General features: G+C 40.3%; 1 pseudogene; it reads right to left on the reverse strand.

Moving 5' to 3' along the window:
* Positions 1-1,246: 1,246 nt before the first annotated feature.
* Positions 1,247-3,224, reverse strand: LOC133897833 (replication protein A 70 kDa DNA-binding subunit C-like; annotated as a pseudogene).
* Positions 3,225-6,645: the final 3,421 nt, after the last annotated feature.

The raw sequence follows: 6,645 nt of genomic DNA on the forward strand, positions 1-6,645 counted from the left end.
CCTTCTAGGGGTGAGAACTCAATCTTCCGAGGCGTTTTTGGCCTCGAAAAAATTCTCTGAACCCGATAACATCGGGGAGAAACGGATATAACTTTTTCTGTAGATGTCCGTCGAAAAAAAAACGTCAAAATCGGAATCCGTATGCAAAAGTTATACCCGTTTTACCGAAGGCACTCCATGTCACCTATCAAATTGCACTTTATTGATGCCATAATTATTTATTTACTATACTTATATGTCATTTTCCTCCATTACTACTGATTATGCTCAGCCAAGCCTGCCTAAGCACGTCAGCCAAGCCTGCACATGTGTTGCTGTGATGAATGCGAAATAAGTGAATTGACTGATGTGAACAATTGTGATAGACCTGGATCATGCAATTCTACCATATGGAAACACCATTATCCAAGCTCTACACTTACATAGTTGATGACGACCAAACATCAAATATCCATTCAAACCAACGAACAAGGGCCTACAAACTATATCTTCTAAGTTCAGAGCCTTGCGTTACTGATAGCAAGGTGCCAGAATTAAGGGCCCTAATACGAATATTACACTAAACACTAAAACAATCACAGGCATAAAGATCTTATCTACTACACTGACAAAGTGGCCTCGTAATTACAAATAGTACCAAGGACCTTCAAAGGCCAACACAAGTAACAATACATAACCTAAGTATAGAGCACAACGGTGCACCACTTATTGAAAGCGGAGATGTAGCAGATAGCTGATGCTGCAGACCACAAAGGAGGGCTTACTCGTCACTGTAAATTAGGAATATTATAAGTCATTTAGCTGTACAAGCTTAATCAGTAACACAGTATGATAAACAATAAGCTACCTTGCCTTCTCTTTTTTTGCAAAGAACAATTCCTTGCGAGCAGCCCTTGATCTTTTACCTAGAAGACTTCTGCATTATAAAAATAAATCAATAAACTACCCACACAATAGTCTACTTCATTATAAAAATACATTATTAGTCTCCACGCCTCTTCAAATATGGGGAGCCATATTACAAGAATTTATTCTAATGATTTGTACATTGTTACTTATGTAATTAGAGGAGCATAGCATGTAGCCATGACAAACATAACATAGAGGACAAAGGTACATACCCAGGCTCGTCATGAGCACTAGAAGGAACCTCCTTTCCCTTGGTTGATGAGTTTTTTCCAGTGGTAACTGTGTGAGTTTCATGAGGTGGTGTGGAGCCCCCTTCTGGATCTATGGGGGCTTCAGTTTAGCTAAAAGCACTATTTTCAGTTTCTTTACCACAGGTAGTGCTTGATGTCCCAATTGCAGACTTAACGCTAGGGTCCTTTGGAGGTTCACGACCAGTGGCATCAGCCCCATTGTGTTGGTCCCTAGCCACCGTTGGAGCCACAAACACCTTCCTAGCATGAAAACATAGCTGCCCAGTTCTAAAGGTTTGCTCATTGATAACCACTTGAAACACATACCTCCTTCCAACAAGACTGCGGAGGGGCGCAGGCAGTAAGATCTGATTGGATGAGCTTTCTTCCACAAGTTCAGCGGCAGTCCGCCGCACAACCTGCTCAGCTACACCTGCGAACAGAAATATTTTTGCGCGACCAGTGCTGTCCTCAATCACCACATTTAGCTTGTAGCTATGTTGTGAATATAAGGCATGCTATGAATAATTTACAAGTTGGGAAATTTGAAGGGGACGCCATGTCAAATAGGAGGTACCTGGGAATCATCATTGGCTTCGTTTCATCACAGTTGGTACATTCAAAGCCTTCGAGAGTTGCTTTCAGTCCCCTTTTGCAAGTACTGCATCCTTTGTACCACCAACCATTTGAAACATCGATTTCCTTTATCTTTGCATCACAAGTAAAACATACATCCTAGTACACAATGGAGACTAAATTTCAGTACTATGACATAACAGTTGCACATAGAACATATCTGAGAAATAGAAAATACATCAATGTCATGAGGATCCAAGGAGAGGAGCTCTGATACAGTCTTCCTATTAGAAATTGCCTTGTCAATATCACCTGCCGCTGCATCACTATCCCCTGGTAGGAACATAACTTTGCAATCTCTTCCATGTAGGCTATGGACAAAATAAAGTACACCTTCAACCATACTTACATGCAGAATTTAACCAAGGAAAATAAATGATATATACAGCAGGTTACCTAGCACGGAAAGCATTAACTTCAGGAATATCAATGTTCATATACTATTTTGTTGCAGCACCACTCCCACAGGTTGTAGCACCTATTTTGGCATTCAGGTAAGCGCATTACAACAATAGCTGGACATAGGATTTATTATTGATGGCCAGCATGGGATAAACTAACACTCACCTAAGTATTGCCTCACTTTCATCCCAACAAAAATGATTACAACTGGTTCATCTTTACCGATGGTTTCAATAAGGAACTCATCCTCAAAAGATGTTGCATGTTCACCCCACAAAGTTATTGATAAAAGCCGATCGCTGCAATATTATGTACCCTAAGTATACAATAATTTCAAAAATGTTATAAATTAGTAGGAAGCAAACCTTAAATCACGTAGTTCTACTGATCGCCTAACAGAAGGGCCATTTAGACCGCTAAATTACACCACTGGATGGATAACTGTAAGCTGTCCAATAACATCTATTCAATATTCCATAACCGCATCATCATGTTATACTATACGACTTCGATAAATAGACAGTCAAAGCATGAAACGAAAATTATGGATGGTGCGTACCTACTAAACCATGGTCGTTCCTTGCTCTGCGATCTAAGTCCTCAAAGTCCACAAAATTAAAAATATAGAGTGGAAGATTGTTGGATAACTCAGTAGGTACCTCCTCCACAACAGTCCATGGTGTAAAAAAGATTGTGTGTGTGTTGGGCACAGCATTGAACTTCTTTGCTTTCCTACTAACTTGGAATTTTTGTAATCATATAAGATCGTCCTTCCACCAAAGTTTTAGCAAAATTGTTAAGGTCCTTCTGCCCAATGCAAGCTGTAATGCCTACACCCTGATGTACAGAAATTCAAAGTTCGCAACTATTAAGCAAAAATAACACATGTGTGAAATGGTATACCTCTTCATCAACCAGAGCAAGTTCCATAGCAGTAAAACCTTTCCCCTTAGAAGTCCCAGATAGCTGCCACATCCTAGCAACTCTAACCTTGATGCACCAATTGTGCCTTGTTGGATTAATTTGTGATAGTAAGTTGTACTCCATCTGTTGTCGGTTCAACCAGGGAGGGAAGAAAATAAAAGGATGTCAAATGGAGCATTACATTTTGCAGTAGATAACAAATTATAGGTTGAAAGCGTGTATACAACATGTAGTATTGACATTTGACGAAAAAATTACCAAAGGGACTGAAGAATTTCTTTAAAAACAATGTTTTGGGTCACATTGGAGTTGGGGTCTGCATCATCATCAATTAGAACCCTGAGCCCATTTCTAGATGTCACACGTGATATAGCAACATAGAGTTGTCCATGAGAAAAAATTGGACGTGGCAAGTAGAGGCCAACATTCTGCAAAGTTTGTCCTTGGCTCTTATTTATGGTCATTGCATAACACAATCGAACTGGAAATTGTCGTCTACTAAGCACAAATGGCCATTTAGTGCTTGACACATGCATGGCAATTCGAGGAAGAAGTACTTTGTCACCAACATGCGATCCAGTTATTATTTGAGCCTCCAATACCCGATCTCCTAACTGTGTTATTGTAAGACGTGTACCATTGCAAAGGCCAGCACTCTGATTTAAATTGCGTAGTAGCACTACAGGCGAACCAACCTTGAGCATAAGCTTATGAGGGGTGATACCTTTGAACTGTAGAGAGTTTAGGAACTCAACTGGGTAAAGTAAGTCCAAATTACCATGTTCCTTTGAGGATTCAACCAAAGTATCTGAACTAAGGTATATCTCTTCATGTCCTGAGATTAAAGAAAGAACGCGGCTATTAATTTCATCAATGGTATCATTTTTTGGAGCAATGATAGCCCTTTCCCTTAGATAGGTTGGGTCGGCATATGATGTCTCTAACTTGGGGTAAGTAGATCTTATAATATTATCAACAGCAGAGTCTAATTTTGGAACTAAGATGTCGGGTGGTATCACAATCAACTCAGAGTCCCCATCATCAGTGTGAGCAGTCCCTTTTGCAGTCCCATCCCCAATACTCAACACCCAGTCACTAAAGTCTTTCACCTGTTCAGTTGGTAAACCACTATTTGCCATCCCAAGTAAGCGCATGTTGATTGTAAGCTTTAGAATCTTAACATGACTCCATAGGTAAGAGTTAGTTATACATGCATCCACTGTGTCTACTCTAGTGCAACCCTCAACCACAGGTAGCACTTGGCAGAAATCTCTACCAAGTAACACTATCTTCCCACCAAACACCTGGTGATACCTTGAACAGTCCATTTGACCAAGGATGTCACGCATACTACGATCTAATGATTCAAAACAATGCCAGTGAATCATTGGGGCCTCGCCCCATATAATCAAAGAACTCTGTACTATTAAATTAGCAAGAAAAGTCCCCCTTTTAATATCGCACACTGATGACTCATCAATAACTATAGAAATTTTAAATCGAGAATGTGCAGTACGACCTCCAGGGAGCAAGAGGGAAGCAACCCCTGATGACGCTACAGCAAGGATGATAAGCTTTTCTGATCGCAAGCGTGAAATAATTGTATTCCAAAGAAATGTTTTTCCAGTACCACCGTACCAGTATACAAAAAAACATTGACCTATTTTTTCGTAAACTGAGTACTCCCGAACCTCATCGACATCTTCATGCTGTATCTGTGCATCTAATGGATGGGCACCAAGACTGCTATTGATAACCTCACCATGTGAATCTCTATGAGGAACGTCGGCTCCAAAGGATTCAATGATGGCTCTAGCGCGATCTGGGCCTTTCGTAATATACTTAAATAGGTACTTGATGAGGTGTGCTTTATTGCACCACTCCACATTTATATGGGCTCTAAACCGTTTTAACAATGCTAAATTGTATGGGACAACCCATCCAGTGTCAAGTTTAACCCCATATCGCTCGATAAAATGCCCAGCCTCAGTACGACGCCTATACTGCACAAGGCCATCCTCACCAACAATTGTGTTTGGTTAATAACCCTTAGGGAAGAATTTTGAGCACTTATTGTTTTTCATGCATGGGCATTTTTGGTTCAGCTCTCCACAAGGGCCATGCACCATAAATTCATCAACAAGGCTATAACCCAAAGGATCAGATAATTTATCCGGTACCTCCGCACATATTATTGAGTCAATAAAGGAGGGGCGGAGGTCTTTGGTATTACCTTCAAGCCAAAACGAATATGAACGTGAGGTAGACCGCGCTTTTGAAATTCGACGGTATAGAGTACTGAAACAAAATAGCAATAACAATATTAAGAAATCACATAAGTCCATGCTGCTAGTTGCATGCACAAGGGGAAATTAATTGGGTAACACCCACATAAACCGAATGCCCTACTTTCTTGTATTGATGCATGTTTTTTGCAGAGTGGACAATTACTAAATTCTTCTTAATGACTATTTTTCCAAATAAGAACGACATATGGCAAAAATTTGATAATCGTACCTGCTTGTTCCTTCCCAAAATAAGCACCTTTCTTCAACTCATAAACAAGCTCCTCGACCTTTAATTTGAAGACTCGACTAACTAGGTCAGGTCTAGCGTTAGGTCTTTGCCCTGGAACAAATGTAAGAGCATCAGCTATTTCCTGCCACTTTGGATTACAGGTAAAAGTAATAAATAGGTCCGGAGGTCCATAGAATCAATAAATTGTCATTGCATCTTGATAGTTCTGTACCATGTACCTTTTACTTCCTGTAAAGTTAGTGAGTAAAATAACTTTTTTCCCAATGTTACTCCCATCAACATCACCCTTGTGCAGTGCATCTGCAATGCCCTTGTACACCTCGGACCTTAAGTTTTTATTGTTTTTCGTTATGAATCTAAGCCTGTTCTCCTCTACTGATGCAAAAGCGTCAACAACATATTGCTAGAATAGTTGGTCGCCACATATTAGTGTTGTTGCCTCACATCTACGTTGTTGTAACCGGAAAGCATAGTATTCGAGCATGGTAACCTCATCTCTAACTCTAACCCGCAAGGTCCCTGACCGATTGTATTTAATCCCTAACTTGAATCCTTGCTCCCCATAAGGGAACAAAATTGGGTATTGTAAGGCCATATAGTTCGCATGAAGGTTGCTAATTCTTCTAAGCCCACCACCTTTATCTTGAATAATTATGTCAGGACTCTTCTTCTCCTCCGAGAAATTCCCTACTATTAAAGCAGCTATCTCCGATCCTGTCGGTGCACTATACTGAGGTGCAGACTTGGACCTATCGTGCAATAGCCTAAGGCGCAAAGTTTGGCATTGGCTCTGTCCAAATAGGTCCCTAGCCACCCTAAATAATTTTACCAACTCATTTGATTCGTCAAACATCCTTACCAAGCCCTCAACAATTTGTTTATCAACTCCGTTATCATTATCACAATCCCTGTCTCTCTCAAAAATTGATATTCGATTCTGGACCTAATTTTCAGTATCAAAAATATAGAGTTGTGCATACACTGGGGGCTTACCCTCATCTGGTAG

The sequence above is a fragment of the Phragmites australis genome, chromosome 17 (assembly GCF_958298935.1).
Source record: "Phragmites australis chromosome 17, lpPhrAust1.1, whole genome shotgun sequence".
In the NCBI taxonomy this organism is placed as follows: Eukaryota; Viridiplantae; Streptophyta; class Magnoliopsida; order Poales; family Poaceae; genus Phragmites; species Phragmites australis.